General features: G+C 38.0%; 1 long non-coding RNA gene across 1 annotated transcript in view; it reads right to left on the bottom strand.

The window, feature by feature from the left end:
* Positions 1-23,778, bottom strand: part of LOC137147638 (uncharacterized) — a 119,257-nt gene that overhangs the window by 34,502 nt on the left and 60,977 nt on the right. Inside the window, exon 2 of the long non-coding RNA XR_010918276.1 lies at positions 19,137-19,206. This is a non-coding gene — a long non-coding RNA (uncharacterized lncRNA). The remainder of the gene's footprint in view (positions 1-19,136; positions 19,207-23,778) is intronic.

Below are 23,778 nucleotides of genomic sequence, written 5' to 3'. Positions count from 1 at the left end.
ATACTTTGACCTTGTAATTGGACTGGGGCTTCCTATGCGTGAATCGTCATACATGGTTCTATGAATCTCTGAATGCTTTTCCTTTACTTAGTTTGCCCTTAACAATTGTGCCTAATGGATACTGGCACTAAGCATTAAGAAGGGATTTGGGAATAAAATGGCAAAATCTAAATCTCTAAGCCATTTGTGAGTTATAAATAAAGTATAATGCATTATAATGAATTGCTATTCCAAACCCCATCGACAATGCAGATAAGCAAATCCATGTAAGCTCTCAAGTCTAATGTAACCATCTTTCAAATAAAATCATGTTGTCACGTTAGTTAGTGATTGTAGAAACAGATGTGCTGTGCTCTTTAGTTAAGTGCATGCTTGTATAAAATGAAATATATATATACAGATTTCATACATTTAAGCAGTTTTCTTTCAAGAATTTATTTGTTACATAAGGTTAAATAATTTACTCAAGTATTAGACAATATATAATGAGATGCTGATAACTGTCCTCTACCCCTACAATATACTGCCTATCCTGCATTTGCAAAACAAATAGCATTTAGAGGCCACTCTATCAATGCAAGAGAATTTGTGCATTTGAGATTATTATATGTTTTCAGCATGGAAAAGTGGAATATACACTGCTTTATCTTCCACTTTCAGAAACAAACAGACCCTTAGATGCCATTACATCAATCCTGCATCTCAGGTGTTATGTAGTTAATGTACCTTACATGATGGAGGGATCAAAGTCCTCATTCGGGAAAAAAACTTTGAATAAATGGGCTATGTGCAGAGATAAGTAGGCTATAGGGGGATAGATTGGATTATCGCCTCTCCCCCCAGGCATGCAAGTGCATGGACACACTCAGACTCTGTGACCTCTACTGCAGCTTTATGGCTTCAGATGACTGAGCTACCTCGCACACCATTCTGTGGCAGAAGTTACAGCTTGTGGAGCCATGTGGTTGTAGACCTACCAGCTGCATCCCCAATGCTTCCCCTGCCTTCCCTATTCGCTCTCCACTTCATGGTGGCAGAAGATGAACTGTTTTCTTCTCCCTCCCACTGCAGTAAGGTTACCTTGCCTCAGATTAGAACATGTGTGTTCTGTTACCACTTGCACTACAACTTCACGGTGTTATCTGACATTATAATATATGCCAAGCAATAACATCTATCCTGGTCTACACTAAAAAAGAAAAATCTCCAAGGAAAACACAGGTACTGTTTGGAGTAATGTTGGGGAAATCCGTCCTCTTGGTCACTAATGAGTCAACACCCATTCACAGTGATAGAGTCAATAGGCTACTGCGTGTGACATCTTTCGGATGAGATTTAACAATAAGATCCTGACCTTATGCTTATTAAAAAAACCACAAAAGTTTTTGCACGTGTAGAGACATTAACCCTGAGCCATGACCAGAATCCATTACAAGCAAGTACACTCTGCTTACCTCAAATTACCCTGCAGTTGAAATTGGATATATTATTAATTTCCAGTCCTAAACTGTGGTATACTGTTGCTGTAAGAAAATAGGGCCAGATCTTCAATGGGTGCAAATTAGCAGAAATCTACTGAAGTCAGAATAGTTATGCCAGTTTAAACCATCTGAGGATCTGGCCCTGGAGGATTTTTATTCCAGACAAGCCTATATTTTAGTAAAGGGTGAAAACATTCCTATATTATATATATATAATTTGTCAAGTCTACAAAGTGCTGAGCATGCCTCAGGACAAAGTGCTGCAGCAATGTATGCCATTATCATTAGTCATTATTCTTCTGCATTTGCAGAGCAAATGGGATAGTTAGATGTCATTTTTCCAGTCTTACTTTAATATCAAAGGAGTATGGAAAATCAAGAAGGAAAGTCTTTTTTCTTTCAAATCTGACTGAAATTAAGGCAATGGAGAGTAAAGTTTCATACTCCTGTCCTGGGATAACACTTTCAAATTCATAGCTGGCTACGAATCATCTCTTTGCATCCTCTGTTGTGTTCTAGCAGCTTTAAGGTGTGAATATGCTTCCAAGCATGCTTATGCTTATATATATGCATATATATGCTTCTTTATATATCAGTACAAAAATGGGCTTGATTATCTTTTCACTTACACTGGGAAAAAATGATTTGTAAATTGAATGGCGTTACACCAGTGCACAAGTGTCGTGTCTGATCTCAGCTATGTTAAGGCTGTACTCAGAAATACAAAAATGGTTTTGGTGGCATTTGTCCCTCAAACTGAAGTGAGTTGTTCTTACTTTTCTTGTGCTTTGTGTGGCAGAATTTAAACTAAACAAAAAATCCTATGGACATGCGAGGTCATTTTAAAAAATGGGAATAGTCCAGTCGGAAAGTGCACAATTTGATTTTTATTTTTTTTTAATATATGGGGTGTAACTAAGCATAGTTCCATTGACTTCATTGGAGCTATTCCAATTTACACCGGTGAAGATGTCTGGAGATATTAACCCTAAGCCATGACCAGAATCCATTTTGAGTAAGTACACCCTGCTTACTTTTGTTTTCTATTGCATCAAGCCAGTTTGTAATATGGTATTCTTCTGTTAATATTTGTATTGCAATAGCATATAGAGACCTAAGTCATACACCAGACCTTATTGTGCTAGTTGCTAGACAAACACATAACTAGAAGACAGCCCTTTCCCAAAAGAGCTTAAAATATAAGTTGATACAGATATTGTAAGACAATATTATATGGCAAACAAGCCAGACATCAAAGGATAAAGCTTGCACAATACTGGTGAACTATAAGACCAAATCCAGCCCTGTGCTGTGTGGTGGGCAAATGAGGAAGCCTCTCTTCTGTCTACACATCTGCAACATGAAGATATATCCTACCTCCTGTGACAGGGCCAGACCTGATGGCTACAGAAGGGTGCTACTATTTGTAAGCCAGGGCTAAAGGCCCCTCCCCCAGCCTAAGGAGAGGAGCCACCGGACCAAAGACAACAAATGAAAAAAACAGGAGGGAGTATGGGGGTCACAGGGTCAAACGAAGAAAATCAGAACGGGACACCGAGCAGAGAACCCTGGACAGCGCCCACTGCCCCCGGAAGACGTCAAGAGGGCCAGCGGATGCTGCCCAGAGGAACTCTGCCTGGATGCTGGAAGGCATATATATCAGCCCCAGGCTTAACAAATCCTTGTTCCCTAGGTAATACAGCCAGGGTTACTCCCAGTCAGTTGGGTCACCTGAAGCTAATTAAGGAGCTTGCCACAGCAGGTAAAAGCCTCTGTTTCAGGCAGACAGGGGAGCTGAGAGGGAGTTGGGTGAAGGAGTGGAGCAGAGCTGCTACAAAACTTGGAGCTAGTGCTGTTGCTTCCACAGCACCAAGCCACAGGACCTAGGGAGAAGCCCGTCCAGGCAGGGCCGAGGGATGCAGGCCCTGAAGGCCTGAAGGAGGACCAGTGCCACTCAAACAACTGGACAGAGAAACTCAAGTGAGGAAGGGGGAAAACCCTTCTACCCGATTCCAGGAAGTGGACCACAGGGGGGCCATGGACAAGTGACCCAAGGAAGGTAGTAACTCATGAACTAAGCAATTTGAGGCTACTCCTCTCGCAGGGTCCCTGGGTCGGGGCCCGGGGTAAAGGGTGGCACCAGGCCACCCCTGCTCCCACCCAGCCACACCCGCGGTGTAGCCGAAGGGAGCGCAGACCCACGTGGTCGAATAGGCCTCCCTTGCCACACTCCTTAGAAGTCATACCCAGTGGTGCTGTTTGTGCTCCATGATACTTTATGACCAGGGAGTGACCACCGCTGATGTAAATAAAAGATGTGCACATTTGCACACTAATCCTCTAGCTTATATTGAATACCACTATTCAGACAGAGTGGAATTCACTCCTATTGAGAAGGCTTACACAAGGCCTTTGGTTCAGGTAAGCCCTGTTTGTAGTGGAATTTAAAGGATGTATTAGCCTTGTGTTCAGCTTTTGCACAGAGATGAGTTTCACCAGCACAGAAGAACCATTTAGCAACAATCCGTGGCAACATTTTTGGATGTATGAACAGAAAGGGGTGTGAACACTGGCAAATTGAACATGAATCAGTATTCGCCCAGCTCTAGCTCTGTGATCTTATAAGCAAAAACGTTGATTGGAAGCTTTCCACCCTCTCAACCACATTTACTCCTCATGGAGTACCCATCCTTCCTCCAAGCTGAAGCCATGAGTAAGGCAACCAGGACTGGCTTTCTTGGAGTCTACAGTGCGTTCTCAAACATGCCTTTGTGTGCTACACAAATATACATCACTTTAGTGTGGAGGTGTCAGGAGCAGCCAGATCCAAAGCTACAAACACTTGCTAACGTAGATATAAATACATTATTTTAAACTGCCATATATGTGCTTTTAGCTCATCTTTATCTTGCCCTGCTCCAGTACAAACATGTTAATATTTCATTGCTGTACTTGTGTGATTTCAGTTGGACATATTTACAAACTATGCTCAGACAAACTTTAAAGGACACACAGAGGAAAATATAAAAACTTTGCAAAACAATGAAACAGAGGATAGCTTGACCTTTACATGAAAGTTGGATTTCACTTTAAGCCAATTACATTGCAAATCATCTTCCCATCCAGTATAATTTACTTTAAAAAATGAAAATAGGATGTTTCATCTGAATGCATGTCGAAACTGTATAAACAAAATTTACATTAAGAGCTGTCCAAAAATGCCTATGACCAGTGCACTTAGCTGTTCTAAATTCATGATGGAGCTAGCTGACAAGCAGCCAACTAATCTCCTATCATTTAGCCTAACCTGGAAAACCTTGCATAAAGACTGACTAATCTTCACTTTTCTGACTAATCTGCACTTCATTCATAATATCTTATTGTCATCTAATCGACTCTTAATTTATGCTATTATTAATGTTATACATAAAAATGAGTTCTGGCTTGTTCCTGATTTCTCCCTCAAGTTTGTTTAAGGTTGCCCTATAGACAAATTCCTTCAGATGTTCAGAACTCAAGGCTGTTTTGAGCATAGGGAGCAGATGTTAATTAGTTTAGGGCTGTGTGAATTAACTGATTTTTTTTGGCTCACTGACAGTGCTGAAAATAATTTTTTAAAAAATCTTACAGATCAACCCCAAACAATCTTTTTTTAAATTTTCAGCAGAAAGTAGGGGGGAAATTGTTTCAGGTAACCCGAAGGAAGACATTTCTTTTCAATTTTTAGCATTATATTTTATTTTAAAATATATTGAAGAAAATTTCAAAATAATAAGTCACCTTGAATCAAAAAACTGAAATGTTTCAAAAGTGTCAAAATGAAAAGTTCAGACTTTTTCAGATTTTTTTTTTACAGTTCAGCAAAACTGACATGAATTCACAAAAATGTTCAGTATCACTGAATCTGCATTATTCATTGAAAATAGTTATATTGTGCCCAGTTTTAGTAAAATCTCATCAAAACCTACTTTTTCAGCTTCTTTTCCACAGCTGACTTCTACTTTAGTGTAAATTACATCTCTTCCCTTCCTTTGGCTTTTCTTGCCCTGAAATTAATGATTTATTTAGCCTTTATTTTAAAATTCTATACAATTTAATAGGGATGAAGCCAAGGAAATAGTACAGAAAGGAGTTTTAAAACCCTGTTAAATCTATCAGAATGTTATCCTATTCGTAGAATTTTTAAACCAAACTTTAGAATTTATGAGGGGAATAAATTCTTGGTTGGTTTATAAAAATCTGCAGAAATGTCATTTTCTAATATATTCTACAGAAAATTTCTATACATACATGATTGGACAATTTTCTGGAAGATAAAAATATCATATAACTACTACCAAAGTTCTCTAGTTTTGTCACAAACAAAATCATTTTCATATAAAATCTGTATTTCATGTCTTACTCATGAATATTACATCAGATGCTGATAGATATATGACATAGAGTTCAAGTGATATCTTGTATGGTACTAAATAGTTGTATAACTGTAATTTACAAAGTATAAATAATCATGAAACTTTGAAATACAAAAATAATTAAATAAATAAGTAAGACTAATTATTAAATAAATAAATACTAAATAAGACTAATACTTGGTAAGGATGTGCAAACTTTTTGGACAAAATAATTCTTCCCTGACTTGTCTCCCCATTGCATATCTCCACCCTTCCTGCATTTGTCCAGACACAGAAGCAGAAAAACCACAACAGTTATTTTCATGGTATCTCTAATCTAACAAAAAACAGGAAATGTTAAAAGTCACACAAGAAATGTAGAATTGTCATAGTAGGTAAAATCAATGGCCCATCTAATCTACTGTCCTTTCTCATACAGTGACCACTATCAGATGCTATGGAAGAATGTATAAAAACCCCAGTTGCAGAGAATTATTGAATAACCTTCATATAGAAAAGGCTTGTCTTAATTGCCCTTAGTGTATTCCTGTAGCCTGATGTGATTGCACCCCACCTGTATTTTATCCTATGTTATTTAGCTTACTATACATGGATCATTCCTAAATCTTATTCTTAGCCACAATATCTTGTAGCTCCAAAATAAGTTTGTTATTGATTGTGGGTGAAATTCACACCAGTGCTTTGCAGAGTTGGACTGAGTAAGGACTGAGTGAAAACTGAGTAATGATCTGAGCATTTAGCCCAAAAGTGTTAAATGGGGCTATCATTGATACACATTTAACTGTCAGTTTAAAAAAAAAATCACTATGAATCTGTTCTTGAGTGTCAATTAATTTCCAGCCCCAAATGGTCTGGCTAAGTTCAGATAAGCAGTTTCAGACCATCTGAAGATGTACACTTTTAGTATAGCAATGTGCATTTGACAGACTTACCTACTATTAAATGTATAGTACAGTTTATGCCTATATGAAAATTTCTTTTGAATAGATTTCTTGAATAGCATCTTTCTTAGCAAAAACTATCTAATGAACTACTTGTCATAGTTGTATCTGATTTCAGGCTCCTTTCCTTGACATAGATTCAAAATTTATTATAAATTAGTAACATGACTTCATGCGTGGGTTATTTTGCACAAGCCAAAATTCAAATGTACAGAAATGTGTTAATGATGCGCAGTATTTTCCATGTGCCATTAATTATTTTTGTCATGGTCTATGTTCATGTCAGATTTTAAAAAGATCCTTTGTCCCAGTTCAATAGTCTGGGTTAAAAATGGGACTCCACTGAATACTACTCATGAGGCTAAATTCTGCCCTCAGTTACTCCAATATAAATCCAAAGTACCTCCCAGCTGAGAGCAGAATTTGTTCCCTGGAATAGTATACAATGCCTAAGTCCAGTTTTTACCCAAGCGTATTGATTTTGGCCCAAATAATGGCTTTGGGTAAAAGTTTCAGCTGCGCTTAAGAAACTAAGGGCTAGATTTACAAAGGAACTTAGATATTTAACTGCCACTTCCAGACACCGAAGTCCAATATTTAGCTGCCACTGGCATTCTTAAAAATATCACTCAGCCACTATCTAACCCTTGAGGCATTTAAAGCCTCCCTGCTGGCACCTAAATTCCCATCAGTAGGCATACGCAATACCATCTAAATCCTGATACTGCCCCACAACTAACAAGCTGCTCAGAATTGTCATACGTGTTAAATCCCTGGCTGTAGTCTTCCATTCCAATCTCGCCTACAAATCCCAATCCCATAAATAGTCTCAGAGCATACCTTGTCCAAAAGATAGCAAAAGACATTTGTTCTCCAGGATATCCAACAGACCAGTGTTTAGGGCACTCAACTCGGCTGTAGAAGACCCACCTCTGATTCCCCACATTGCCTAATTTGGGCAAGCATTTGAACCCAAGTCTCCCAGAGTTCAGGTGGGACTTTAGTTCCTAAGCAGGGTAAGGCAATTTTTTCCCAGTGGAAAAATGTGGGTTCGATTTGACCAAAACAATTAATAAATTTGGGTGGATTTCAGCACAATTGTTTCAGGCAAATATTTTTTTCTCCTGGAAATGTCGCAACTGTTCTGGCATTACTGAAATCTAGTGCTTTGACCTTTTATATCAAAAATCCACTCAAGTTTAACAACAAAATAATTAAACAAAGGTTAAAAAATGCTCAGAAACTAAACATAGCTGCTTTTAGAAATTTTACCCCTTGTCTACACTGGGGTTTTAGCCATTAACCTAGCTGCACCAATGTAGCCGCACTAGGCTACCTAGTGTACGTTCAATATGCCAATGCTGTAAACAATAACTTGCATTAATGCAGTTTACGTCAATTTGAAACCAAAGTAATCAGAACCTGGAACCATCCACTTTTTCCATCTGACCAATCCAATTTCCCCTTTGTTGCCACCAGAGCATCGGGAATAAGCAGTCAGATGGTGAATGTGGAGTTAGAGTCAATGTCCTGTTAGTTTTATATGGGAGATCTGCACAGCACCCTGCTTTTGGAGATCCACAACCACCAGTTCTGTAGATCTGTGTAGTTGACTGGGCTCATTACATCTTATAGAAAAATAAATACAAAAGGTTCCTTGTATCTCATTGTCACTGCACGTTGCTGGTTTTCAACAATTAGCAATAAGCAACTAGTACCCACGTGATCAACAGAAGTGAATAAATCCTCTTTAATTAAGAACATGCAGTGGAAAAGGCAATTATATTCTCTACAGTACACAATGTCACTGTTCAAAATATAAAAAACTCATTTTGACAAATTCCATTTTTTGAATTGTATATACCCTATTCTGTTTTGTACTGTTTTATCTCCAAATAGGTATTTCTTATCTGATAGAAACATCTTTTACAGCACTTTCCTATAGAAAAATAAGAATGAAAATCTACAACTTGTTGATAAACCTGATAGAAAGAGGAAAATAGGGACCGTACGCTTTGTGTAGTTAAATTATATGTTTCACATCCATTGCATTCACTTTGCATAGGGGTAAAGCGGAGGAGACTCAGGTCCTTAGTTTATTTTTGGAGATCTCCCATTCCAGTACAGACAAGGCCCAACATTGTTCAGTTTATGAACTTTGATAAGGTTGCAAACAGTTATGTGGTTTCAGATTAGTTTATGCTATAGATTTTTCTAGTTCTAGTAAAGACATACAGGCAACAAGCTATCATTTATCTGGATCAGTTTACCTTTTAGTTTTATCTTAGATCCATTGTTCTGACAAATTAGCAGCAAGGGCTTGACCTGACATGCACTGAAGTCAAAGTAAAGACTTCTGTTGCTGTGGATTAAGTCGGTATGGAATTATGGCCAAGATGGAGGTAGCACAATATCACAAAAGATTTCAAAATCATTCTAATTTACTATTGATTGAGGGCTAACTTATGGAGCCCTTGTTCAAATTGGTGAGGACTTACACAGTCAGTGTGAATAAGGGCTCTACAATATATCCCCCCCACTCACACCTTTTACAATATATAAATATACTAGTTTCAGGATGAATTCTTCCATCTCTGCTCTTGCTGTATCAAATTTTACTGTGCAAGTAGCCCCACTGCTTTCAAGAAAATTGCTTGCAGAGTAAGGTTAGCTACTACTCAAAGTGTGGCAGTGTCTGGCCTCCTATGTTTAATTAATGAATGATAAACACATTGCATTCTAGAGGAGATTTTGTGCATGTGACTATTTCTGGGACAAATGGAGTGTTTTGACTCATTAAGGACTGTGCAAGGACCTCTGGATTTTTCCTGATGTATGTTTGTAAGCGGAGTTCTTTCTTGGCCCTCTACTTGAGTTTTTGGCTAAACCCCACAGTTGTACTCCTATATTATTTATTTAGGGTGTGTTTTTTTTAATAAAATGATGCTCTTTCATATACTTAGTTTTATTATTCTGAGCCAGATACAGTGCAAACAAAGACAACTATATCGCATTTGTTCTTATAGGTAGATAATGGTTATGCTTACAATTTAGAAAGAAGTGTGGGAATAATTATATTGTATAGTGTATAATATAAACCAAATAGAATAATTAAGTTATATGAGAATCTGGCAGTATATAATGTATATAGCAAAACTGCACGGCTTACTGGATGATATTTTCAATATAAAAACATTTAAAAGACCACAGTTTTAAAAAACCTATTTTAAATTTCCATATCATTACTCTATTGTTGCTAAGGCTGCTTTTACAAACCATATTAAAATAAAAGATACAAAAGGAATAATTAACGGAAAATTATATAGTGATGCCTGCTCATTTCCAAGAAATATTATGTTTGTACTTTAAGGCAGAACATTTAAATGGGCTGAAAAAATAAATGCTCTATTCATTTGTATCTCTCTTTTCAGATCATAGTACAATAGCATTTTTTTTAAAAACAACTGTGTGGCTAAAGTATAGACTACACTATATCTAGTTTCAGCACAAACATTTTAAAGCAGGAGAACAAAGGTATCTCTTATCTGCAAAAGGCTGCTACCTTCATTATACATAATTTAGAAGAGTAAAAAGAAGAGTGAATTTATAATGTACAGGGTAGATTCTGAGACCAGAAGAGGAAATTGCTTGTGTGTAATATATAGAATGTAATTTTAAAATGTATATATTAAAATATAAAATGTTGCATTTAATTTATTGACAGCATAACAATTAAAAGCAAATGCAGCTTTTACCATTTTGTTTTTAGTTTTAAATTTCACAGCATGTGTTAGATCTATAATATTGGTTGTAATATCTAAAACCATCTAAATCTAAAATCTGTAATATAGATCTATAATACGGGTTGTAATATCTAAAACCACTTACTAGTTTTGGTTTAAAAAAAAAAAAAAAAAAAGACAAAAGACAAAATAGGGAAAGCTAATCATATTGAGGAAACTGAATGAAAGGCATCTTTTGGAACCTAGGTACTCCCTGGGAATGGACATTTTTACAGTATTTGTCATTTAGATTTTAATTTGTGGTAATAGTTATGAATAAAACATTTACTAATGTATACAGAAGACTTCCCGCCCCTCCTCGCCCCCCCGTTCTGTATGGAAGCATTTCTTTTTTTCCCCACTCCCCCCTCCCCTCCACAGCCATTTTCCAGGTTGTCAAAAGATGCATGGTCTCTGGGGCTGGTTTGTCATAAAAGGTAAGATCAAACCAACGGAAAAATACAATGAGCTTGTGCAACAGGCCAGCTCAGCCATGCACTGATCAGAATAGTGCCAGTCTTTCCATAGTAATCTGACATACTTGGTTTGTCTCAGTGTAGACCTTGCTACGCTGTCATATGCCATAATTTCCCATCATCCCTTCACTAGGTTGCAACCACGCCTCCGAGTACTGCCGGGGGATTGTGTAAAGTATGGAAGCAAGAATGCTAGGAGATTTTTTCAAACTGAATTTGACTTTTAGGAGAATCTGTAAGTCAAGCACCCAAGTGGGCATCAATTGCTTTCTCTCTGCCAAAGAGCTGTCACTTTTCTTGGAAAGTTAAATTTGTCACGAGGAGAGAAAATTTCACCATAGTCTGTTTAAATAAGTTAGGGAGTAGAATCTTTTCCCAGGTGATTTTTTTTCCCCCTCCGAAAGCAAATGTATCAATCATTTTATTCTCTGAAATAACAATTTATTATCCATGCAGGAGGCCTTAGATTCAATCTCCGCTGTGTACTGAGTGTGGTGTCAGATATTAAAATCTGTCATCAGTCTTTATCAAGGAAGTCATTTTGCTCTTGTCATCAGTTTTTATTAATAAGACTATTTATTACTTCAATAATTAATTATGACAAGTAGTCTGCCATTTGGATAATGAATAAATGTTGATAAATTGCTTGGCAAATACACTGGGGCTGTCTAACTTGCTTTGAAAAATGTGAGTGGTGTAATAATAAAGAGTTATAAATTGGATATCACATAGGTAGAACAGAATATTTTATATTCAACTAACAACAGGATAATGATCCCTTCTGGCCTTAAAAATCTATTAATCAATGAAAAATCATACTAAAAGAATGTTAGGAATCTAAGCCAAGGTTGTCAAAAGCGATTGTGACTTCATGTGCTCAGTTTTTGGGTATCCAACTTGAGACACCTTAAAAAGGGCTGATCCTCAGAGGGTAGATTAAAAAAAATAAAAATAAACTGAGGTGCCAAACTTCACTAGTAACTTTTCAAAATCTTGGTCTGAATACATATAGCATAAAGATTCACATATAAATATCATATCCCCAATATTTTTTTTAAAGATGCAAGTCATAGTCAGCAAGCAATTTGGGGCAGGATAATTTCTTACTATTTGTATGTAATATGCACAATGGGACCCTGATCTTGGTTAAGGCCTCTTGGCACTACAATAATTAATAATAAAACAATCTGTAACTTTATTCTATTACTACTAATATCCTTCTTTTGTGCTGTTTCTTGAATTTGTAAGGTAGCATTTGATCAGATTTTAGAGTCTCAACTTCAGATATGGGTCTGTCAGACATGAATTTTTAGGAAGGAGTCCATCAGTGTACGTACTGGTCTTTTCAAACTGTTGACCATCAGGTTTTGTGGACTCATTGGTGGACCCTACTGGAAATGAAGTAGTGTTTTTCAAATGATCAAATTCTTTCCTCTCTGGAAAACCCTGTTGGGTGGTTTTGTGGTGATAATTCACCTTCCTTAAGAGACCTTTCATGAAGCATGCTGCAAGGTTTTATTTTGCAGGCATATATAGGTCTTTCCCCCCAAAGGGTTTTTCCACTTTTGAATTGATTAGTTCTGTCTGTGGCTAAGTGCCAACTTGGAAGTGTCAGCTTTAGAGATTACGAAGACCCATCACACCATGACAGATGCAGATGCAATATTGACTTTATTTCCTATTTACACACACCTCTTTGCTCAGTGCCGGCTAGCAGCAGCTCTAACCATTCACAACCACTACCACATAAGCTATTGGCAACTTCTTTTCACTAAAAGACAATGATTAAGCGTTTACACTATGTGAATTAAATTGGACATATTTTAGTTTCTTATATTCATTTGTTTACTAACAGATCTTAAAGATAGGAAGCTTTTGAAATCATAGAACAAAATGTAATTAAGAGTCACTCAGACGTCATTTAATCAGCTGAATAGGAAATAAATACAGGTTATGAACAACTTCACACATGACGTTAGAATTCTTTTTGGTGCTAATTCTTTCTTGATGAATATTAGCAGGGATGGCTTAGAAGGTCTTAATGTTTTATTTCCATTTATTTTATTTGGCTTTTAATTATGTTTAAAAAAAGAAAATCAGCAGAGTTCACCTAAGCACAATGGAATGTTGATGTCTTTTCTTAGCACTTAAAATCAATTTTCAGGGCTTACCACATAAGGCAAAAAAACAATGAGTGATTGGAATAGGAAATGAGATTTGACATTTATATTGGGAAATTATATTTTTTTAAATATTATTTTTCTTACTCCTGAATCCTTCTGTTTACTGGGCTCTTTTCTGAATTGTGTATGGCCCACAAGATGCACACAAGATACCTCAACTCCTCCACCCTACTTCCTCATCATAGCCTTAGGAAGTCAGTTATGGCTCTGTTCAGATGTGTTGCTGAGTCTCTTCAAAACCTCACATCAGTGAGACCTGGCTGCATGAGAAAGGGGCACCAGTTTAACGAAAGATGCTATTTTAAACTTATTTAGTTAGATATTTTAAGATTGGTTTATTTCACTTGGTTTAAGGACTTGTCTACATGAAGAGTTAGTGTGCAGTAAGATGGGTGTGAATCTTTAGCCCATTAGCTTGCCATGCATTAGCTGGCTGGGTGGCTCCTGCTGCCATGCTTTAAAAGTTGTGTGTGCTCTGATCAAATGTATAAAGCATTCATGTCTCCACAGGTGTTTGCACCCAATTAACTAAATTGATTAAAAAAAACATTTAAAGTTAAATTGTGCAACTTTCTCATGTAAACAAAGCCTGAATGGGTAAGGATAGTCAGAATTTTGCAATATCTAATCCAGTTTCAGTTTACGGGGAAAGAATCGCATGACGTTTACTCTAGAACAAGAATTAAATGATTCTGCCCACCCCATCTTTCCGAAAAAGGTTCAGGGCCATAATCTTAAGGAATAATCTGCACACACATAATGGAGTACATTGTGCACAGAAAAGTATGTTCCTAAGAAATGTCTGTTTTCAAGAGCCCTATGCCTGAGCACAGATGGATTGAAAAGGAGGTGGGTGAGGAAAAATCTGCTTTGCCTAGACACCTTGTTAACAAACTGGAGAAATGGTTGTGACACCACTATGCTGCTCTAATTGCCAGAGACTGGCCAAAATAAACTCTTCTTTGTTCTTGTTGTCCCTTCTCTTCCTCCACATGTTATCAGGCAGCTTCTTCATGAAGAGGAAAACACAACTAAGGACATTGCAGCCCGTGTCTGAGGTTTATGTTCAAAACAGATTTCACTTTTAAAATAGCATTGTTTTTTTAAATAAGAACAAGGAAACCCTTCCATATTATGCTGAATGTAAAATGTTATTTTTGAGGATTGTGTGTGTGATGTTAGAAAACAAGAGGAGGAACTATGTTGGATCTCTTGGAGCTCATTGGAGGCCGGCTCCTGTAGCACATCAATGATGGCGGCTGCTTAAATGAACCTGAGCCGATTGACACTTGCTTCATCATGGCAGCATACAATGTGTGGAAATCCCACAGACGTATAATGAAATAGCGGCTGAATAACTCGCTCAAAATGCTCCTTTAATTTTCAGGCTGCCTACTGTAGTCCCGTCACCTTGCTGTTCCTGCTATTGTGTCCTCTACTTCACTTGCCTCCTACCCTCACTCAAGAGGAACTTGGCTATCACACAGGAGATTCAGGAGCCCTTGGGATGAGGGCTAAGGGATTTCAGAACATTTGGGAGGAAGAGAGGGGGACTTTTCTTAATTCATCATCACCTGCTATGCAACTTTAAAATCAAACAAATGGCACTTTACAATTTGCCAGGAATGTGCCCTGCTGTTTTAAATTAAACACTGTGCATTTACTATTAATCTGCTTTATGTAGAGTGGTTTCTAGGTAGCCAGGCCCTCACTAGCCTCCCTGAAAAACATTTATCACCCGGCATTGGCTGGAGTATGCGCACACTCCACTCAGGCGTGGACATATTTCTGATGGCTTGTGGGAGGACTGCTTCAAAACCAGTACTTCAGTGAAGTTGCTCTCTGTAGTGGCTGTGCAGCCACTTACCTGCCCTTTGTCATGTTAGCATATGCTAAAGGCCCATCTATGTATAATAAATTATCCTGTGCAAAACCACCCAAAATATACTAGGGATGCTGAGCTTGCCAAAACTGAATAATCTCCTTATTAAATGCTGCTGATGGTGGGCTCAGAGGAATTTCTGTTTGTTTGCTTTTAAGCTGTGTTATGTTATCTGGTTATCCTCAGGGCAAAATGTGTGTGGTCCATGAGGCCGAAGGTAGATGGAAACTATCATTGTAAAGAAATTCTACACAGTTTGCTGTAATCTTTGTCTATAACTGGGGAAAGTGATATAGCCCTGGGCCTCCTGCTTACCTATATGGGGTTTTTCTTTAGCACCAGACACCATGCTATCTAAGATCCTTTAAAGTGTCATAAGGAACTGGTCCAAGAATACAAATGCAAATGACTGGTTGATGCTTGTGGTGTTCTCAGTACTCCTCTGGGATAATTCCATGGCCAGTATTCCCGGAGACATGGTTCCACTGACTCCAAGCTTTCTGCAGTGGCTATAGATAATCTTCATGGCCAGCCTGTGCTTCTGGAGCATCTACACCTCTTCCATGTCCAGGAAGCTGGTACGTGGATTGTTGACTATTTCCTTGGTAAGGGTACCTCCTCATCTGTCTCACTACAAACAGAACAACTCCTGTTTGTTCCTCAGCCACCTCTTCCAAAACTTTTTTCCCTCTCCCCCCAAGCTCCTCTTTTTTTCTAGCCCCCCAAAACATGCCTGACTTTATTTGCCCCAAGCTCCATCTTTCTCACAACTCCTCTCACAAACAAACAAAAACCCTCTATACCTTCTAAGTGCAAGTGCTGAGTAGATAGTAGATATAGATTCCCTATGGCACCTGCCACCTTTCTTGAACCAGAGTGGTAGATCCAGCAGATGGACTGACTGGAAACCCTTCCTGTTGGCTTCTGCTTGCCAAAGTCATGTCTAAATCTTCCTAAATTGGCCCTGCACATTTCTGAAAATAGATTGTGTGGGCTTATCTCTGGCCATCCCTATGATGCTTCCCTTTTCCACTCAGTCATCCTTTCACATATACTCTGAAAGTTTTATGAACACCTATGTCCTGCTTGTTCTCCAGGATGTGTGCTCGCAGCAGAATTAAACAAAATGAATGATTTTTTTTGCAAAAGAGGAAGTCTTTTCTCTACCAGTGACTAAGGTAACTAAAAAACAATAGCTCTGCATAAAAGTACCATAGAGCTGGAACTTAATCCATTCCTTTTTTATTCTGTTGTATCTATTGCATATATTTCATGCTTCACACTCTCTCAGTGATCCAATACCACTAATACTAACTAATTTCTATGGTTGCTGTGCCTGATGCTGAGAGAGTAATAAGTGGTAGACAATGACTATCAGCCTAGGGCCTGGCACGGTTATGTTTACATAAGGCAGCTTACATTGACGTAATAATGTCAGTGTCTACACTACAATGTTCCTCCCACCGACATAACTTACCTGCTACATTGACTAAATAACTCCACCTCCGCGAGAGGTGTAGTGCTTAAGTCGACGTAGCTAGGTTGACATAGTGGCAGTGTAGACACTACACTGCATATGTCGACTTAACTGGCCTCCAGAAGCTGTTCCACAATGTGATCACTCTGGTCACCGTTTTCAACTCCGCTGCCCAGAACAGTTGCTCCTGCGTGGAGTCGAAGACATGCTGCTTTCACAGGGAGCTGCATGCTCTCCTCTGCCAATGTACTTCTTTGTAGTGCAGCATCCCCTCGCCATGCCTCTCTGGACCACAAAGGACTTGGAGACCCCCAAGTTTGCAGTCATCAGTGGTTTATTTACAACATTTAGAAGAATCTCCCACCACCATCCAGGGCCTTGCCTGGGCCAGCCTTTGCTGGGGCTGCTCATGGTCTAGGGAGACAGGCCACACCTCTGCACTCCCCCAACTCCTTTCTCCTCTGCCCTCTCAAACCCTCTGGGACCTGGCTTATAAACCCTGCTGGGCCAGCAGGGCAGCTGCAGCTCATGGCCTAATCAAACCCCCAGGAGGCTGCTCAGCCTGTGCCTACAGACACCTGCCTCCCGTCAAGCAATCAAGCCCCAGCCCAGCTACCCGCTCTGCTGCCCGTGAGTTAGCTAAGCTAGCATGGCAGGGAGCTGGCTAACTGTTCACCCCCCAGCACCCTGTCACACTCTTGTTATGGTCTCAGAATGATATCCCCCCCACACACACTTTTCCTCTGAGATTGAACTTTTCAATCCCCTTCCCAAGACACCCTGCGCTAGAGTTGCACGGTGGGATGGCTACCCATAGTGCATTGCTCTCTGTGTCAATATAAGCTCTGCTACTGTGAATGCATTCTGTCGACACAAAGAGCGTAGTGTGGACATGAACAACTGACTTAGTTACTCAGCTAGCCATAGGTCAACTTAAGTCAACTTAATTTTGGAGTGTAGACATGCCCTAGGATGCATGCGTCTCTGGGCCATTTTGTGATGTGTTCACTACACTTGCTCTTCATTTATGAAATGACACCTATATCTTAATACATCTTCTAAGAGAAGAACAGCTGTTTTCTCCACAGACTTATCTGATACTAGCAGTCTTTAATGTGATCATCTCAACCATCCTGATACACAGATGGTAGAACTGGAGTTTGTTTCATTTTTAAGTTTGGCATATGAAGTGTGATTTCACTCCTACATAAAATGTCATGGAAAAATCATTTGACACTCAAATGGCTGATAATTTAATTAGGCCCTTAATCTCCGTTGCTTTATGGAAAATGGAAACTTTGATTCCAGGTCTGATGATTTGCAAAGTAAAGCACTCTTGTCAAAGCAAGAGGTCATCCAGACACCTATATCTCACATATTGCTCCTTAATTAATCAGATACAACAAGGTGAGAATTATGGTGTTAATTCATATTATGCTTGTTGCTTTATTAGTAACGAGGTTTAAGACTAAGCACCCTTGAAAGCATTAGATATCATAATTCACACCCTGCAGTGCCTTAACATTGTTATTTTTAGTTGTTCATATATAAATAAAATCAGGAAAAATTGAAAGCTTAAAATATAATAGGCACATAAAATATCTACTATATCTTGTTGGGAAATAGTTCATGTCAGAATAATTAAAGTAAAAAGCAAAATTCTTCAGATTTTTCCTCCTCTTTTGTATATAGGTTAAATATTACCTTTACTTTTTAACACCAAGGCAATATCGCTATGGGTCCTATGATGGATTGAACAGACATTTGGAAACCTCCCAACACTGATAAGAATTTACTTTCAGAGTTCTTTAAAGCCCCTTTCTGACAATTACAACAAAGAGAAGAAACATGAAAAAAAATCACAGCTTAGGCATTGTTACTGAATAGAGAGTCTCACAGGCCACTTGTTTTTTCAGTGAAATGCACCTCAGTGATACATAATGTGTAATATATATGTATGTATTATTAAAGCACACTAATAGGGAAATATACTAAAACATGAATTACCAATAGTGCAGCCACAAATATCGTGTGTGTGTGTGTGTGCATGCACAAATATATATATATGAAAAGGACTCTACAGTACATGTAGTTAAAACAAATTCTCTGTGCTAAACCAGTAAAAATCCATTTATCAAATCAGTTAAGGAGCTTTATATGGCAAGTTAACAAATGGGTACTATAGAATATGTTGCTAATTGTTAAGAAATGGCCAGTTTACTAAGAATCCACCGGCCATGGAATTAATTTTGCCCTGGATCTTTCCCCAAACTCGTATACTAGGGTCACAATAATGTTAGGGACTACAGGTGTTGCTCCCTATTAACACCCTGATAAGGACTGGCTACTTAAAATGAAGAGAATTCAGGACATAACTCACCAGAAATTGTGGCAATAGAGACACAGTGAACACGGGGACTACATCCTTTGAAAAGCTGCCAAAGCTGCCATTATAAATGCATTCCTGAGTGCCTACAGAAATAAATCAGCCAGAATTACCTGACGCTAACAGAATTTCTCCTGGGGTCTCTTGCAGTCACATGGCCCCTTCACACCTCTTCTAGATGGGCTGCAACATAAATTTAAAGGTATTGTAAATCCTGTAGAAGTATCTGAAACAGGCGAATTTATAGGAAGAAACCAAAAAATGCATAAAGGCTTCTGAAAGCCAACCTGTGAACTAAAACTGAACAAACATCTTAGAAAGGAAGCCACAAATAAATAATGGAAGTGATAGGGGGAAGTGTATGCAATTCCTTTTGCTCTTTAGTAACTGGATTTGCAAACTGCAATGATGTTTAAGTAATAGTGGTATTAGGCTGATACCAATGGAGCCTCTTCAAGCTTGCAAAGCATACTCCAAATATAGATACAACTTCCCATAGGACATACTAGTTGTTTTAGTGCCCCATATCCTGTAAGGAGCTGAGCCTCTCCTGAGAGATATGGAGGCCCAGATCATCCAAAGGGACTTAGGCACCAAAATACTTTTGAGGATCTGGGCCTGAGTGCACATCCCACAGAAGTCCATAAGTGGAGGTCATTCAGTTCTATCCAAAAGGTATTCAATATTTTGCAGGATTGAGTCTTTATTTAGAGAGTTGAGTGGGAACCAGATTTTTCATTTCAAATAAATTTGTGCAATTTGGGATTTGTTTTTTCATTTCAGAACAATTTTTTTTTTAAATCACAATTTCCTGCAAAACAAAATTCAGGTTTTTATTTTTTTCATCTAGATAAAATCAAACAATTTCATTCCAATTTGACCTTTTAAAATTTCATATTATATAACATAAAACAATTAAGTTGAAATCAAGGCATTTCGAAGTGGAAAAGTCAGAATGTTCTCTTCTGAAAAGGGTGGAACAGAGTGATCTGACTTTATCAGAATGTTCCATTCCATTTGTTTTCAAAATGAAGTTGTGTCAGATTAATACATTCACCTGAAACATTTCACTTTCAACAAAATCAGTATTTTCCAATGGAAAAATGTTCAGCTGGAAATTTTCACACCAGCTAGACATATATGATTTATGCTATTAGTGCTGGTGTTGATATATGAGCTTAGGACAGAGCCCGGTAGCTCCTCAAATTGCACCTAGGCTTGTCTACTCTTACTGAGCTGCAGCTGTGTGATTGGAGTTGGTAGCATCTTTGCTAAGCAAAACAAAGGGAGAGCATCCCCCGTCAGTGTAGATATTCCACCTTCCCGAGACGTGTAGCTATGTCTACAGAAGAAGCCCTCTCATCGACATAGGGAATTGAGTCAGTATAACTTTGTCATTCAGGCGTCTGCATTTTCCATACCCCTGAGTGACATAGTTATACCAATGTAAGTTCCTAGTGTAGACCAAGCCCCAGTGTCAGATGACCAACTAACCCTCTGTGCCCATTCACATGGGCTTTGCATGATGTGCAGGATTTTCCCCTTAAAGGTCTGTAATTTCACTGGCAAAGTTCACATTCATTTTATGGTGGAACTGTCAGCAAAAGTGACTTTCTTTTTTTTCTGCTTTGGTTGCTTCATCTTCTGAGAAAAGTTTTTTTCAAATAGTATTAGCTGTCACCGTAACTTAAATGATCAACATATTAAAATATCTTTTTTTCAATCACTTTAAAAGAAGCAATGGAACCTATAACTCTTTCTAGGTTGTTAGATACTAGTTAACTCAATAACCTTTACTATTTTTTAAAAAGTATCAAAACGGAGGTGCATTAATTTAACACAGAATAGATACTATTTCATCCAGTGTTTTAAAATGCTAGATATAAATAATGGCCACATCATTTTGTTCTCTGTGACTTTTAGTTGTATGGTAAATGAAAGGGATTCACACAGCTGGTGGAAATTGAAAGTCCTAAGGTTATAAAAGGTTACTGTCTATTTAAAGCATAAGAAACCTACAGTCAAGATTTGATTAATTTCTTAAACATAAGATTTTATGGATTGCTATCTTCTACATTAAACTCAGAAAAAATAAATGGTAAAATCTCTCATTGTCCTTCAATTGAATTACATTTTCTTGGTGTTGAGAAAACTTGATGGCTTATGTTTAGATGCCTTTATTTTGCTGACCATTACTTTTGCAAAACTAGCACTAAAATAATTGTGTTTCCTTTACCGTTATTGTGAATGTATAAATATGAATTAACTTGTTTTGTTCAATAATGTCTTGTAAGAAAAGAATGACCTTTGATTCAGTCCATCACTGTCTGAAAATGAAATGAATGTGAATAACTTATGATTTTAAAAATAAAATATTATTTGCAGTATGATAATGCCTAAGCACTGGAGTGCAGATCTGGGTTCTAGTCCCAGCTCTGTCATTAATTACCTGGGATGACCTTGGGAAAGCCACTTCACCTCTTTTTGCTTCAGTTTCCCCATCTGTAAAAGGGGATAATGATACTTACCTTCTCTGAGATCTATGGATAAAAAATCACTATATAATATATGGGCATTATATTATTATTTATTTTATTAATTATTATTATTATTATGTGGTTAAAATCAGGAATATGATTAAGTACTGAACTAGAACACAGAGTTCCTACTCAAGATTAAGATTAAAATCAACATTATACTATTAGAAATCCAAATTTAATATATACTTAGTTATAGTATGCTGTGTATCTGACTTTCTACCATGCTGTTATATGCCACTATTATAATTTACAAGGGAGAGTCTGTTTAGCTTTTAATTTCAGATTCCCACTTGCACACTGCTTATATAAAATACTTCATTGGGTGCAGATTTTAAAGTGTCTGTCACATGTTATATATAATACTCCATCTTTCTTATGTTAAGATTATGTCTCAAGTTTTATGGAATCTACAGCTGACTGATTATCACGATACTGTGGATCAAAATAATCTAATTTGGCTTTAAGAAATGTGACAAAAATGTAATGTAATGAATGTTTCAAAACTTGGTACATAGGATCAGAAAATATGAATACTGGGAAAAATGTATTATCTAAGTTGTGAGGGTTTTTTTTTTTTTTTTTTTTTAAAGCGGTCAAGATTTTATATGGTAAATGTTTGTGCCTTATTAACTTATTTCCATACAGGGCGGAAGAGTGATCCGCTGGATAAGCCACAGGCGTGGCAATCAGAAGTAAAGCTGGCTAGAGAACTGGCTGGGGGAATATCACAAAATCTTAGCAAAAATGTTGGTTTGAGGTTTTAGGGTTTTTTTTGACACTTCATTTTTTTCAGTGTTTTTGGACCAGCACTCTATTTACAAGACTTGGCTTCCATTTCCAGCTTTGCCACTGCCTTGCAAATCTCTTAACCTCTTTATTCCCTAGCTTCTCCTTTGTCAAATGTTTTGAGCTCCATGAATAAAAAGTGTTACATGACTGCTCCATATGTATTATTGTTGTTATATCTTATTGGAAGAGAGGACATTTCTTATTACTGCACATACCAGATTCTGGGGACCTGAGTTCTTGGCTGGTGTAAACTGGTGTGGATTTATACTGGCTGAGAATGTGTCTCTGGAACGTCTCATGACAATAATTAAGTAATGTATTTGTTACCTTGCTCTGCACAGCCTGCTGTAGTGCGTTTGCTGGCAGGCCTTCCTACTCACAAAGGGCCCCAGACTCTGAGGTGTTGACTACCTTCTGTGGGCTGCTGGCACCTTCAACTTCACTAACATCAGTGAGAGTGAAGGACTGAGTCCCCACAGCCTTTAGGTCCCCACCTAAAATGGTGCAGCTACTGCAGCATAATGCAAGGTAGGCATTTATTTTTACAAATGAAAAGTGTGGCTGTTGCGATGGAGAAATATCAGTGGGCTGTGTAGGACCAGAAAATGCCAAGAAAATTGCAAAACTATTTATTTGTTTGTTTGTTTATTAAAAGCTACAATGTAGCCAACATAAACTTAGGTTCCTTTCTGAGGGAGCTTAATGATCTTCATGCCGTTGAAGTTTTGTTGAACTTTGCAGTTTATGTATCCCTCCTTCTGTCTACACTTTGTTTTAATGAGCATTATGATCCCACATGAGGTCAATGGAATGCAGCAGTAACAATCTTTGTCCCAAAACAGCCCTCGGTTGCATTCTTTGTCTCTCATTACTGAGGATGGGTTATATACTGAGACTCTGGCATCTGGTGCATCCCCATTGCCTCAAACTACACATTTCTCCCAGAGACCGCTGACACTAAGCCTCACTGAACAACCAGCCTCCCAACTGCCATGGAACTTTTCCTTCTTGGCGATCAATATTCCAACTGAGCAGGAGGAACATCAAGTGTGCTCTCTCTTAGCAGATTCATTACTTTTTTAGGGGACCACAACAAAACCAATCGATCACAGGACTGCAGGCTAAGAACTTGCTGCTTTATTTAACTTCATCACCACAGAGCAGAGCACAGAAAATCCCACCTCCCACTAACTGACAGGAGGTAAGGGAGAGGAGGTGCATTCTCCATCACCTAATACTCTGAATAACCCAGTGAACCCTTTGATGATCACTTTACAACTATTAGCCTACCCATTGCTGATCTATTACTACTCAGCAAATTCATCAAATTATTTTTGTTGTATTTGTAGTTGAGCATAAGCTGGGGAGAGCAGAAAATAGGCCAACAAGGAAACTAACGATGGTCCAAAAACAACCCAATTTTTTA

The sequence above is a fragment of the Emydura macquarii genome, unplaced genomic scaffold (genome assembly GCF_026122565.2).
Source record: "Emydura macquarii macquarii isolate MOO-44397 ecotype Brisbane River unplaced genomic scaffold, CSIRO-AGI_Emac_v2 contig_561, whole genome shotgun sequence".
Classification (NCBI taxonomy): domain Eukaryota; kingdom Metazoa; phylum Chordata; order Testudines; family Chelidae; genus Emydura; species Emydura macquarii.
This window is presented reverse-complemented; position numbering and strand designations above follow the sequence as displayed.